General features: G+C 48.7%; 4 pseudogenes; 1 reads left to right on the forward strand and 3 right to left on the reverse strand.

Moving 5' to 3' along the window:
* Positions 1-1,386: 1,386 nt before the first annotated feature.
* On the reverse strand, positions 1,387-2,685 carry LOC134430814 (feather keratin Cos1-2-like; annotated as a pseudogene).
* A 1,010-nt stretch (positions 2,686-3,695) lies between these two features.
* Positions 3,696-6,301, forward strand: LOC134430815 (feather keratin Cos1-1/Cos1-3/Cos2-1-like; annotated as a pseudogene).
* A 3,699-nt stretch (positions 6,302-10,000) lies between these two features.
* Positions 10,001-10,755, reverse strand: LOC134430904 (feather keratin Cos1-1/Cos1-3/Cos2-1-like; annotated as a pseudogene).
* A 2,428-nt stretch (positions 10,756-13,183) lies between these two features.
* Positions 13,184-14,248, reverse strand: LOC134430926 (feather keratin Cos1-1/Cos1-3/Cos2-1-like; annotated as a pseudogene).
* Between the last annotated feature and the right edge of the window lie 827 nt (positions 14,249-15,075).

Consider the following 15,075-nt stretch of genomic DNA (forward strand, 5'->3'; position numbering starts at 1 on the left):
GGCCCCTTCTCCAGCCACATCCCATTTGTTCTCACAGCTTCTTAGCAAGAACCCTCAGGTGGTTGCACAGCCATCAGTCTGGGTTTGAGACATGAACAAGAGTCCCTCCTCTTCTGTGCTTCTAGACCAGTGCTCAGTGAGGAGGACATAGATGGTGTCTGTGCCATGCGCTCTGGGCAGGAAGAACATGGGGGGAACCAAACAAGATCCATGGGGACATTATGTGCCTGAGCTGTTATTTTGAGCCCAGCTGTGCCTTCAGGAGTTCCTGAAGATGCTGTGAGAAAAAACAGGATGTGGCTGGAGAAGGGGCCATACAGAGTTGGGACAGCACTTTCCTGGAACAACTAACCAACCTTGCTGTAGCTCCTGAAGAGACGCAAAACATGAAACAATACAAGGAGATGAATAAGGTCACAGTGTGCACATGGGCTGTAGGGGGATCAAGGTCGCCAAAAACCCCTGAAACTTCCAACCCAATTCCAGAAAAGTCTGAAAGAACAGACTATGTACGAGGACTCGTTTGCATAGAAAGCGAGAAACCTATAATTGGGGTAGACAAATCTATCCATGAAAAGGTATCCCTCCAAATCTTGGCACCGGCCTCAGGACCTTGGACATTCACTGGACTGGACTAGCACAGGTGGATAGATGCTGGTACCAGGACTGACATCTCACCCACTGGATTGGTGATGGTACCAGGACTTTTTTTTCTCTCTGGTTCTCTCTCTTTATCTCTTTTTTTTCACCAAGCTACTTAATCCAAAACCCATTGCCATGTGCTTATATAGTAGGCCTGGGACTACTGTAACATAACCAAGATCCACACTAAGTGTATAATTTACAAATAAAACATTGGTTTTTTATGCAGACCCTCTGACTTTTGCCATTCCTTTTGACCTTGAGCATTTATGAACTTTGAGTGTTTTCTACACCTTAAGGGTGGGACCCCACGGCCTGTGTAACTTGATTCGCAGATGCTGATCGCAATTTCTACACCACCTCAGCCCTGCATGTCTGGACAGCAGATGGGTCCTGCCAGGTGCTGAAGGACTCTGTGAGGTACCTGTCTCATCTGCCTTTGACCACATGTGCTGCTCATGGGCCCTAGACTGGGTAATGCGGAGGTGGAGAAGGAAGAGATGAGGCTGTGGGCTGGTCCCAGACATTGCTGTTTCACTTCCCCATTCCTGACACCCTTTGGAGCCATCTTTTCCCTGTTTGTCATTGGCTGTGCAGTAGCCAGGGATGTTCTTCATCAGCTCCAATGGAAAAGACAGAAAGGAAAATCCACTACAGGGAGACCTACACTCTGCCCATCCACCCTCTACCCTGAGTAGACTGGAACAGTTGCCACGGAAAGAAGGACAACTTAGAGGCCAAGGCTTGGATGCAAAACAACTTTAATGAATGTAAAGTAGAAACAGAGTTGGCTCACAGAGGCCAACAGGAGCAGCCACTAAGATGCAGTGGAGTTCCTGCAGGGTGTCCATCTGCCTGCCTGAAAGAGGGAGGGAGGGCAACGAGTCCCCCTAGGCTGGCATGGGGAGACATGGAGACCAGAGGAAAGACAAAAAAAAGTAGAAGGGAACAATGGCTCAGACACTAAATACCATGTCTTAAATCTCTATCTCCTTCCCAGAGCCAGGTTCTGAGGTTCTTGCTTAAAGACTTTAGGCAGCTTTAGCAGGGACGACATCTGTTGCCACCATAGCAGTTGGTGATGCAGGACAGGTCAAAGCCCCCAGAGTTGATGGGCACTCCACCACAGCTGAGGATGTTGCCAACAGCAGCAGAGGTGGAGGATCCCACGGCGGTGTTCTGAGGGAAGGAGCTGAGGATGGGGCCAGGCAGGGTCACCACCACGGCTGAGGGCTGGATGGCCACATGGGAGTCCTGGCACTGCCTGACACAGCACTCATTGCAGCTGCTGCCCAGCGGGGTGGGGCCACAGGGCTGGCAGCAAGGTTCACAGGGCCTGCAGCAGGACATGGCTGGGGGTAACAGGTGCACCTAGGATGGAAGGAAGGGAGAAGCAGAGTGTGAGGACAAAGGAGAACCAGCGCTACCACCAAACACCCTTCAGCCAAGGCACCTCCTGGCCCACATTGCAGTGCCCAGCTCAAAGCCCAGGAGCCACCTCAGCCAAGTCCCAGCCTCTCTCTGTCTGCACAAGATCTTCTCTCCCCTCTGCTGTCCCAGCACAAGCAGCTCCCAGCCCTGGGCTCTTGTAGCCCCTCTCAGCTGAGACCTCCAGCCAGGCAAGAGCTTGCCTTGAAGCAGCTGGAGGAGCAGGAGAGGTTTCCCACTCACCTGATTCCTGAAGAGGAGTAGAAGGAGCTGAGAGAAGTGGATGAGAGAGCAGAGACTTGGGCTGCCTTTTATAGCAGTCCTGCACTGCCTCAGGCGCAGAGGCTCCTTAGTGGAAGTCATAATTTTCTGACCAGCTCATGTCAAATGCAAACTATCCCAGCTAATAATGGGGTTGTGTCCTGTTTTCCTGCACTGCTGCCTTTTCATTTCCTGGCTAATTCCGCGTGCTTTCCTATATGAAGATCTCTTTCTGTAAGTGTCAAGATGAGAGCATCAATGATTTCCAAGGCACAAAGACGTCAGCACAGGCAGAAGTGTGAGATTAATTGTTATTGACATTCCCTGTGGGGAGATGATGTTTACCTCTGTCATTCCTGTGGTCTTGGAGGTGGCAAAGTTGTCAGAAAATGGTCACTGCTCTTGTACTTCTCTCCCACGTGCCCAAGGACTCTGCTGTGAGGGGACATACTGCGTTTCCACAACAGAGATCTCAGCTAATGATGTTTCCTGACCTTATTTGAATGTACATTTTTTTGTTTGTTCCATGAAGACATGTGTGAGTACACGTGTGTTAAGTCTAGGCTTGTAGTAAAATGCCTGGTGAAATTAATGTGAAGGTAATTCTTGGAGATATTCAAAAACATTTTTAACAAGGCAGTCATTTTTCACAACCAATGTGAGTTCATGAGAGGAAAGCCCTCCTTGTCAGACTTAATTTCCTTTCACAACAAGGTAACCCACCTAGCTGATGAATGGAAGCCAACTGGTGTAATCTTTTATGCAATTCTCTGAAGTTTTTTGATACCATTTCTCACAGGATCCTTCTGGATAAATACATTGTGTGATGGGTGAGCAACTGGCGCATGGGTCAGGCACAAAGGGTGACAGTGGAGGGGTCACACAGAGTGAAGAGGTCCTGGAGATGATTTGAGTGCTGGCAATTGAGACCACTGCTCGGGTCTCACTAGGAGCAGGTGAAGCCTTGGTTTCTGGACATAAGAAGAGCCAATCACTAATGGCTCTGAAGATCAGCATGCTGTTGGCCAAGACTGGGCCAATGAGAGAAGTCGGTAATGGCTCTGTGATGATGATATAGGAAGAAAATCAAAAAAAAGTCACACAGTTTTTCTCCTCATAGGGAAGAGGAGGAGTTGAGAACATGTGAGGGAAACAACATGGCAACACCAAGATCAGTGGAGAAGGAGGGGCAGGAGGTGCTCCAGGCGCCAGAGCTGAGATTCCTCTGCAGGATGTGGTGAGGACCATGGTGAAGCAGCTGTGCCCCTGCAGCCATGGGGATCCACAGGGGATGCAGAGATCCACTCAAAGCCCCTGGAGATCCACAGGGAATACAGAGATCCACCCACAGCTCATGGGGATCCATGGGTAATGCAGAGATCCACCCGCAGCTCATGGGGAAAGTACCCATGTCGGAGTGGGTGGAGGCCTGGAGGATGCTGTGATCCAGTGGGAAACCTGGTAGAGAGAGGGGGCCCTGCTTCCAGGCTGGAGTAGTCTGTCCTTGGAGGAGTGCACCCCACGGAAAGATAGACCCACATTGCAGCAGTTTTGGGAGGACTGATTGCCCATGGGAGGGACTCCCATTGCAGGTGGTGTGGTAGGGCTGCTGCTCGTGAGAGTGGACCTGCACTGGAGAAGTTTCACGGAGAACTGTCTCCCACGGAAGGGGCCCCATGGCCTCACATGGGAAGGACTCCTCTCCAGGAGTAGCAGAAGAAAATCTCAGTGATGAACTGACCCAAAAACCCCCATGTCCTATCTCCCTGTGCTGTCAGTGGGAAGGATGGAGGGTCTGGGGGTGAAAAAGATGCATAAAGTGATTGTTTTGCTTCTCATTATCCTCCTCTGATTCTGGTAGTAATAAAGTCACTTTGAAACTTTAAATTGAGCCTGTTTCGCCCTTGAAGTGTTTTCTCCTGGTTCTTACCTCACTCATAAACCCTTTGTTATATTTTTTTCCCTCTCCACTGCCCGGCTGTGGCAGGGGAGGGTGAGTGAGCAACTCTTCTGCGTGCCAAGTGTCAACACACAACAATTGCATAGCTTGAGTGTGCTTGATACCAATTCCAACTTGTGAAATATCTGAGAACTAAATGTAACAACAGCAGCTGGGCCCTTTAACCATGTGCTAGAGGAGGTGTGAGGTACATATCTGTACCTGTGTGCAGGCCATGTACACCAGGCAACAGAACAGAGGAAAAGGAAGAGATAAAGCTGTGAACTGTTCCCAGGCACTGTTGTTTTCTATCTCCACTACCAGTATGTTTTGGATTGGTGGTCTAATCACCATTGGCTATAGAGTAGCAGAGGATGTCTTCATCAGGTCCAAGGGAAAGGGCACAAAGTAAAATCCACTGTAGGTACTCCCATTCTCTTCTTCCTCTATCTTTTCGTGAGCAGACTGGAATAGTTCCTACTACGAGTATGAGGGACAGACACTAAGATGCAGTGGAGATCCTGCAGGTTGTCCTTCAGCCTCTCCTGTGGAAGGAGAAAGGGCAAAATATCCTCACTAGACTGGCCCAAGGAGATAAAGACAACAAAAGAAGGAGAAAAGTGGAAGAAGGAAATAGCAACCTGAAGCTCTGTCAAGTGCCCAAACAATGGAGACCTTGGGCATGAAGTTGAGAAGCGCATGAATGGTGCCCATTTCCTGACAGCTTTGCCATAAACAAATCCACAGGCATGAAACAGGTTCACATCACCTGCCCACAGGGGATGCTGCCAGCCCTTGATCTGAGCATTGTGTCTGTGCTGATGTCTTTGTGCCCTGAAGTTCATGAACCTCTCATCTTGACACTTAGAGAAGTTTGCATAAAAGAAAGCACGTGGAATGCACTAGGAAACAAAAAGCAGCAGTGCAGGAAAACAGGACACAGCCCCATTATTAGGTGGGATAGTTTGCATTTGACATGAGCTGGTTGGAAAATTATGGCTTCCACTAAGGTGCCTCTATGCCTGAGGCATGGCAGGTCTGCTATAAAAGGCAGCCCAAGTCTCTGCTCCCTCATCCACTTCTCTCACCTCCTCCTCCTCAGGAATCAGGTGAGTGCAAAGCCGCTTCTCCACCTGCTTCAAGAGCAGCTCTTGCCTGGCTGGAGGTCTCAGCTGAGAGGGGCTGTCGTAGAGCAGGGCTGGGAGCTGCTTGTGCTGGGAGAGGACAGGGGAGAGAAGGTCTTGTGCAGACAGAGAGAGGCTGGGGTGGCTCCTGAGCTTTGAGCTGGGCACTGCAATGGGAGCCAGGGGGTGCCTTGGTGTCAGAGTGTTTGGTGGTAGCGCTGGTTCTCCTGTGTCCTCACTTTGTCCTTCTCCCTTCCTTCCATCCTAGGTGTACCTGTGAGCCCGAGCCATGTCCTGCTGCAGACCCTGTGAGCCTTGCTGCCAGCCCTGTGGCCCCTGCCCCCTGGGCAGCAGCTGCACTGAGTGCTGTGTCAGGCAGTGCCAGGACTCCCATGTTGTCATTGAACCCTCCCCTGTGCTGGTGACCCTGCCTGGCCCCATCCTCAGCTCCTTCCCACAGAACACCGCCGTGGGATCCTCCAGCTCTGCTGCTGTTGGCAGCATCCTCAGCTCTCAGGGAGTGCCCATCAGCTCTGGGGGCTTTGACCTCTCCTGCATCACCAACTGCTATGGTGGCAACAGGTGCCGTCCCTGCTAAATCTGCTGACAACCTTGGGCAAGAACCTCCATGACCTCAGCACCTGGTCCTGGTCAGGAGATAGAGCTTTGGGACATTGTAATTTGAATTTCAAGCCATTGTCCCTTTCTTCTCCTGTCTCTTTTTGCTCTTTCCTTTTCTGTCCATGTCTCCTCAAGCCAGTCTAGTGGAGACCTGTTGCCCTCCCCTCCCTCTACAGGCCAAGCAGAGGGACACCTCCACTGCATCTTAGTAGATGCTCCTGGTGCCCTCTCTGAGCCACTCTGAGTATTTTTTTCCTCTACACTCAATAAAGCTTTTTTGCATTCATGTATGTGCCTCTGAGTCCTCCTTCCTTCTGTAACAACTGTTTCAGTCTGCTCAGGGAAAATAGCTGGAGAAAGAAAATGGTGGGATTCCCTGTAGTAGATTTTCCTTTGTGCCTTTTCCCTTGGAGGTGACTAAGTCATCCATAGCTTCTCAGCAGCCAAAGGCTGGGAGACTCCCTCTAAAGGGTGGCAGGAATGGGGAAGGGAAAAACAATTCCTGAGACCAGCCCACAACCTCATCTCTTCCTTCTCCACCTTTCCTTTTCCTGGTCAAGGCTCCGTGGCATGCAAATAGAAGCACAGGCAGGTGAGATGCACTCCCTCAGCACAGGCAGGCAAAGCTGCTGTCCAGACAATGCAAGGCTGAGACAACTCACAAGTTGGTATTGGGATCAGCCATACTCAGGGTACACAGTGGTAAATGACTTTTGGTTGAGTTTGTGCAAATGACTTACTGCTTCACTAAAGGTCCATGTTTCTTCCACTTGTGGATGGATGTTACCTGAACACTGATACCTTCCCTTTTGACCAAACCAGTGCCCAAGAGTATCAGTTAAAGATGATGGACCCTGTTTTTTGTAAGCAGTATGTAGTTTATATATAGCTTAGGCTTTTGCGAAGTATTAAAACAGACTATGTGTTAATGTTAAATGCCTTTATTTATGTTAAGAGCTATGTTGGTTCAATGTACTTGTGGAGTATGTTATCTGAATGACAACAGTGAAAAGAACCAGGAGAAAAAATACCAAGAGAAAAACGCAAGGAGAGATTTCATACTGACCCTCCAGATTATCAGAAAGTGTCAAACAATGGAACAGAGCTTCGAGAAGAAATGAAATATATAGGAATTTCATCTACAGGATGGCATGAAGACAAGTCAAAAGTCAAGCCAGGCAAAAAAGTTCCCAGAATATATAAACCCACAAGAATGTTTGAATATGTATAATCCTCATGAATATGTATTTTTCCAATGTAATGGAGAAGTATGTAAGAAAATTGTTTTAAGCTAATGGGCTGCTCCTGGCAGCTTGCCAAGCACCTCAGCACCGGGTAATGTCTCTTTTATCCCTTATTAAACTTTAAAAAATTTTAAAGAGTGAGCCTGGTTTCTCACATCCACTATTAGAATTGCTAAAAGCTTATAAACATTGTCCAACTTCATCAAAAGCGATGTGGGCAAAATCTGCAGTTAGTTGCAGAGAAAACTTGAACTTTGGCAAAAGATGGGAGGGGGAAGCCCAGCAGAGGAGAAGACCTGGTATCCATACCAGTGGAGGCTGAACTCAAAGAGAAATATGTTGTGGAGCAGCAACTGAAAGATCTGACTGAGTTGCAAATAGCCTTGGGGGCTGAAACAATAGCCCACCTCAGGGCAGACTGAGAATGGAATGCCCAGAAGAAGCTAGCCCAAAACCTGAAAAACCAGTTAAACGAACTTGTCCAAAGCCAAAGAGCTTTGGAGTTGCAAATTAACACTGTTGGGGAAGGTTTGAAGAATTAATTAGAATTTTTCAGCCCTGAGGAAAAGGTGGACCTCCTTAAACTTGATGTCATAGTCCTCAGCCCTCATGAGTTTAATGCAGCAAAACCAAACCCTCCCTGCACCCTTAACTCCATCCACCTGTAAAAATTGAGGAGGCAGAGAGGGAGGCAGGACTCCCCGAGCCTGGTATCTTCACTTCACTCTCCAGACAAGGGGTTTGACTCAGAAAAGCCAACCCTCCTTCACTTCCCGTCACCCCAAGCTCTGCCCACTTGTAAAGACAAAATTCATTTATCAGGAGGCAGAGTACACAGTAATATTATCTCTGCAACGGAACTGCTTAAGTTACAAGGGAAAATTTGCAATTGTCCCAAAGAAAATGGGACAGAGAAGGTTTTTAATATTTTAAAATTTTAATATTTTAATATGATGGGGGTTGTCTTGGTTTAAGATAATTTAAAGAGCTGGGCAATCTAAAATGAGTGATCTTCCCTTAATTCCAACCAACCCCTTTCCCCCAGTAAAGAACAAAATATGAGTAGATATAAGTGAAAAAAATAGCAGTTTACTAACGAACAGAACAGACAAAAATTAACATTAAATTACTGCTCTATACAAAATTACTGAACCTCAAAAAACCCATGGGAACCAAGAGAGACATGAAATTCCAGAAATATCCTTCCCAAGGTGTCTGCATGGTTTGAGGGGCAAGGGGAAGACGGCATCACACCCTTTCCTTTCAATATGGCAGGTGACAATGTGATCCTGGGAAAAAAGGGACAAGATAATGGTAAATCCTACTCAGAAAGGCAAGAACCTGCAGAGGAGTTCTAGTGGCTGAAGAAGACCTGACAGCTCACTGGGGTCTGCACTGCTGCCGCTTCCTCCTGCCATTCATGGGGCTCTCCTGGTGCTGCTGCTGTGCTCTGCGCTCTGCCTGTGGTGGAACAGAAAGGACATGTCTGTCCACAGCAGCATAGGGTGATCTGACCCCAGGAACTTGCTCACTTTTTCACTGCTGGAAAGTTTTTGAGGATCATTTCAAAAAAGTTGCTAATTGTGAAATGCAGTCTTTACAAGTGGCTACAGTCGTAAATCCAAAGTAACTGCCTTCAACGCCAAGATCCCACCTTCACCAAAAGGTGAAGAAATAGAGAAAAGAAGGTGAAGAAAAGAAAAATTTGCCATGAAAGAGAAAGAGTCTCTGTTTCCACATTCTTCTTTCTTGGACTGGGGGCTAATCCATCTTGACCAGCTTGCTGGAGCGTGGCTGTCTGTGGCGACAGGCAGCTCCTGTGTGATTCACCTCCAGACAGCTCAGAACTGCTACCTGTAGTCTCTCTGAGACCATGGAACAAAAACAAAAAGAGAACCCAAAAATGAAGAAGCCTTTCCCAAAGCAAGACCAAGAGCCCATCGAGACAATAGCCCATGGGGGTATTCGGTTCACAGGAATGGGGACTGCTCCTGCATAGCCTGAATATGGCAGATATTGATATCAGCTTGTGATTCACCTCAGCTTCGCATGTCTGGAAGGCAGCTGGGCCTTGCCAGGAGATGAAGAAGTGTATGGGTTGCATATCTCATCTGTCTTTGACCCTCTGTGCGAACCACAGACCAGTAGACCATATGATGGAAGGGAGGAGAAGGCAGAGGTGAAGTTGTGGGCTGTCCCCAGAACTTGGTTTCCCATCTCTATTGCTGCGACCCTTCAAAGCCAGGGTTTCCCTGAAGGCCATTCTCTGTGGGGTAGCCAGGGAAGATTTTGACAGCTCCCAAAGTAAAGTCATGAAGTAAAATTCACTGCAGGGAGTCCCTTGTTTTCTCCAGCTTTTTCCTTGAGTTGACTGGAAGAGTTGCCGTGGAAAGAAGGAGGATTCGGAGGCCATGGCTTAGTTGCAAAACAACTTTATTAAGTCCAGAGAAGAAAAGGAGGTGCCTGAGAGAGAGCACGTGGAAGATCAGTAGGATGCAGTAGAGTTCCTGCAGGGTGTCCATCTGCCCACTCTAAAGAGGGAGGAAGAGAAAGGGCAACAAGTTCTCCCATGTTGGTCTGGGGACACACAGATGGCAAAATAAAGAGATGGAGAGGAGAGAGGAGGAGAAAGGCACAACTTGGCTTGAAACTCTAATTACAATGTCCCAAAGCTCTATCTTCATCCCAGAACTAGGTTCTGAGGTCTTGGAGGTTCGTGCCCAAGGATGTTGCCAGCAGATTTAGCAGGGACGGCATCTGCTGCCACCATAGCAGTTGGTGATGCAGGAGATGTCAAAGCCCCCAGAGCTGATGGGCACTCCGCCACAGCTGAGGATGCTGCCAACAGCAGCAGAGGTGGAGGATCCCACGGCGGTGTTCTGGGGGAAGGAGCTGAGGATGGGCCCAGGCAGGGTCACCAGCACAGGGGAGGGTTCAATGACGACATGGGAGTCCTGGCACTGCCTGACACAGCACTCATTGCAGCTGCTGGCCAGCGGGCAGGGGCCACAGGGCTGGCAGCAAGGGTCACAGGGCTTGCAGCAGGACATGGCTCGGGCTCACAGGTGCACCTAGGATGAAAGGAAGGGAGAAGCAGAGTGTGAGGACACAGGAGAACCAGAGCTACCACCAAACACCCTGCACAATGTGGGCACCTTCTGGCCCCCACTGCAGTGCCCAGCTCAAAGCCCAGCCAAGTCCCAGCCTCTCTCTGTCTGCACAAGACCTTCTCTCCTGCCTTTTCCCCTCTGCCCTCTCCCAGCCCTGCACTATGACAGCCCCTCTCAGCTGAGACCTCCAGTCAGGCAAGAGCTGCTCTGGAAGCAGCAGCAGGAGGAGGATTAGAAGAGGTTTCCCACTCACCTGTTTCCTGAAGAGGAGGAGGTGAGAGAAGTGGATGAGAGAGCAGAGATTTGGGCTGCCTTTTATAGCAGTCCTGGCCTGCCTCAGGCGCAGAGGCTCCTTTGTGGAAGTGGTTATTTTGTGACCAGCTCATGGTAAATGCTAACCATCCAAGCTAATAATGGGGCTGTGTACTTGTTTCCTGCACTGCTGCCTTTTCATTTCCTGGCTTCTGCCATATGGCTTCCTATATGAAGGTCTCCTTCTGTAATTGCTATGTTGAGATGGTCAGTGATTTCCGGGGCAGAAAATGGCAGAACACTCTGATCAAGGGCTGGTGGCATCCCTTGTGGTCAGGTGATGTTCACTTGGGTCATTTCTGATTGGATTCTTTATGGCAAAGTTTTCAGGAAATGGGCATCACTGTTGTGCTTCTTGCTCACATGCCTAATAACTGCAACATGAGGGGTCATGACAGAGCTTTTGATGTTCTTTCCATCTTCTACTCTGCTCCTTCTTACCTCCTGCTCTCTATGTGTCCACAGGCCAGTGTAGTGGGGATGTGGTGCCCTCTCTCCCTCAGCATGAATCAGATGGACACCCTGCAGGAGCTCCACTGCATCTTAGTGGCTGTTCCTGGTTCCTTCTGTGAGCCACCTCCTCTTCTTCCTTAGATTCATCAATGTTCCACATCCAAACCTGGACTTCCAAGTTGTCCTGTGTTCTGTGACAACACTTCCAGTCTGCTCAGTGAAAAAGGTAGAGAAGCTGGGGATTTGCTATTAAACAAGTTTTATTTCTTCAAGAAGTTTTTGCAGCAGTGGGAGAAGATGTTGGAAAATTCTTTTGACCTTAACACCTAGTGTATGATCCCTATATTCTGGGTTAATGCTTAGTTTTGTAGCAGGCAGTGCTTAGTACAAATACCAGAGACTTATGTGGCCTAATGCTTCCTCATTTACTTGTATCAGTGATTAATATGGATTGGCCAATATCTTAGTTTTGAGTACAAGGTTTGTGTGTCAGAGTGATGACAGTAGACAAGAATGATGGAGTATTACTTTATGGCCTGACCATATATTTGGGATACTCTCAAAAAGAAAAGATTCATCAGAAGATCTGAGACCACATCCAAACAAGTTGATGGAAATATTTAACCTATGTGCCTGTATTAAAAAAAAAAAAGGATGAATATGTATTAGTTTTTGAAATACAACCTGCTCTGTTAGGTTAGTGGGCATGCTTTGAGGAGACATCCCCATGCATCCAGCTCTCTAATAAAGAAAGATCAGCTTTCTGACGTAGCTTTCTGAAATTGATTAGAGAGTTTATTTCCCGGTTTTTGGTGGCAGCAGGGTTTGAGCACCCTGGTCTGGTGGAACGTGTCCCTGGCCATGGCAGTGGGTGGGACAAGATTGTCAAACCTAAACCCTTTGATGACAGTGATCTGTGGGCTGTCCTTGGCAGGCCCTGTCTTCACCAGGTTCCATTTTCCTTTATCTGTCTTGCAGTCCCCTTTGGGCACGGGTTTGGTCAAAGGCTTCCATTGGGAAGGCATTGATGGACAGATTACATTACAGAATACATGGCAGAAATGTGAATTAACAGTGAAGCCCTAAGTCTTCTGCACAAACTCAGCCTAAAGTCATTTACCACAGCCTATCCTGAGTATGGCTGATTCCAATTCTAACTTCTGAAATATCTCAGCACTGCATCTTAGGACAGAGATGGGCACTGCATGAACTGAGGGCCCCTATAAGATTGAGATGTGATCCTCGTCTGCCTGTGCTGCTGTGTGCAGGCCGTGGACCCTAGACTGGCTAATGGAGGGGAGGAGAAAGTAGGGATGATGTTATGGGCTGTTTCCACACATTGCTGTTTCCCAGCTGTTGGGAGGAAAAAGTTGAAACTGAAAGTCTTGGAGAGCAGGGTGATAGATTTGCACAAAAGTGACCTTGTAGGTGGGGAGGCTGAGAACATGCATGTGGGAAACTTCACATTTTATATTTACTGCTGATTATCCTGTGTCTCTTTTGAGAGATAATATAAAAGCTATCAGGACCTTGAGAGGCATCTGTCACAGACAGTCTTAGTCTTGAGCCTCCTGCTGGGAGAATGAGAGATCCAAAAACTCAAATGACACAAAAGCACAGCATTGTGATAAACTACATGTGCAAGAGGCCCCTTGACATACTGGGACAGGCAGTGACCCACCAGGATTGGACTGACCCTAATGGTGCCACTGTTCCTCTCTTATGTGTCTCTGCAGCCTGGCAGTGCCTTGGAACCTGTGAGTTAATGAGGTAATGAAATAAATCTACTCTTTGCATTTCAGCTGTGGTTTGGTGACTTGGACTTATCAATTCACATACGAACCCACTCCTGGTACCCTTTGGAGCCTTGCTGTTCCTGATGGCCATTGACTGTGCAGTACCCAGGCACGTTTTTCTCAACTCCAAGACAAAAGGGCGAAAAGTAAAATTAACTGTAGTAACTCACTCCCACCCTCTGCTTCTCCTCCTGTTATCCTGAGCAGACTGGAAGATTTTCAGTGGAAAGAAAGAAAACTTGGAGGACAAGGCTTGGATGCAAAACAACTTTATTGAGTTGAAAGAAGAAAAGGGAGTGGCGCCCAGAGAGCAACAGCAGCAGCCACTAAGGAGCAGAGGAGTTTCTGCAGGGTGTCCACCACCCTGTCCTAATGAGGGAGGGAGGACAACACATCTCTATGCTGATTTGGGAAGATATGGGGAGCAAAGGAAAGAAAGAGAAGGGTAAAAGAAGGGAACAATGCCACAATGCCACGAAGCTGTAAAGAAAATATCCCAAAGCTCTAGGCCCTGACCAGAGCCAGGTTTGGAGATTTGGAAGATTCTTTCCCGAGGAGGTTGCTGGCAGATTTAGCAGGGACGGCATCTGTTGCCACCATAGCAGTTGGTGATGCAGGAGATGTCAAAGCTCCCAGAGCTGATGGGCACTCCGCCACAACTGAGGATGTTGCCAACAGCAGCAGAGGTGGAGGATCCCACGGCGGTGTTCTGTGGGGAGGAGCTGAGGATGGGCCCAGGCAGGGTCACCAGCACAGCAGGCGGCTCAATGACCACGTGGGAGCTCTGGCACTGCCTGACACAGCACTCATTGCAGCTGCTGGCCAGCGGGCAGGGGCCACAGGGCTGGCAGCAAGGGTCACAGGGCTTGCAGCAGGACATGGCTCGGGCTCACAGGCGCACCTGGCACAGAGGGCAGGGAGAAGCACAAAATGAGGACACGTGAGGAGCAGCACTGCACCCAAACACCCTGAAGCCAAGGCACCTCCTGGCCTACACTGCAGTGCCCAGCTCAAAGCTCAGGAGTCACCTCAGCCAAGTCCCAGCCTCTCTCTGTCTGCACAAGACATTCTTTCCACTGCCCTCTCTTAGCAAAAGCCACTCCCTCTCAGCCGAGACCTCCAGCCAGGCAAGAGCTGCTCTTGAAGCAGCAGCAGGCAGAGAGGAGGTTTCCCACTCACCTGATTCCTGAAGAGGAGGAGGAGGAGGTGAGAGAAGTGGATGTGAAAGCAGAGACTTGGGCTGCCTTTTATAGCAGACCTGCCCTGCCTCGGGCCCTGAGGCACCTTAGTGGAAGTCATAATTTTCTGACCAGCTCATGTCAAATGTGCACCATCTCAGCTAATGGTAGGGATGCTGTCCTGATTTCCTGCACTTCTGCCGCCTTTTCATTTCCCGGGTAATTCTCTGAGCTTCCTACATGAAGGGTCATTTCTCTAAATGCTGGGATGAGAGATTCAAGAGTTTCTTTGGCAAAACCAATGCTGGCTGTATTTGGAATGCTCACACCATCACTTGACAGCATCCTCTGTGGACAAATATGTTCACCTGTGTCATTCCTGTGGGTTTGGTTTTTTCAAGTTGTCAGGAAATGGGCGTCAGTCTCGTGCCTCTTGCCACCATGCCCAAGGACTGACATGTGAGGGCTCATGACACATAATTTTCAGTTGCTTTTCCCATCTCTCCATGATGGTCACTCACTGCTGCACCGAGGTCTGCATGTGCTGCGAGGGTTGGTCCCCAGTTGCTACACAAATAATGCTCAGAGAAAAATTTTGTTGCCTCACTTGACTCATGGTCTTTCTGTGCAATCTCTGTGGGTCCTCTGGAAATATTGTGAGTTGTCTGGGGCCTGATCCTTGTCATGGACACCTGAGTAATTTTCTGCCACACGTCCCCAGTATCTCATCTGCTCAGTTCCCAGAACTGCGCATCTTTTCTGTCTGTTCCTGAGTCTTTGCTGACTCTCTGAAACCCTAGAGATCTTTGCATTATTCCATGCTGGTGTGTTTGAGGTGTGTTTGAGCACACATGGATCATTCTTTGCTTGGGTGACCCTCTTGAGGGCATGTGCAGATCAGAGCAGCAGGACTCTTTCCTGGAGTGTGCATTATCTCACATAGAAATGTTTCCTTTGCCATCAGGAC

The sequence above is a fragment of the Melospiza melodia genome, chromosome 30, assembly GCF_035770615.1.
Source record: "Melospiza melodia melodia isolate bMelMel2 chromosome 30, bMelMel2.pri, whole genome shotgun sequence".
Classification (NCBI taxonomy): domain Eukaryota; kingdom Metazoa; phylum Chordata; class Aves; order Passeriformes; family Passerellidae; genus Melospiza; species Melospiza melodia.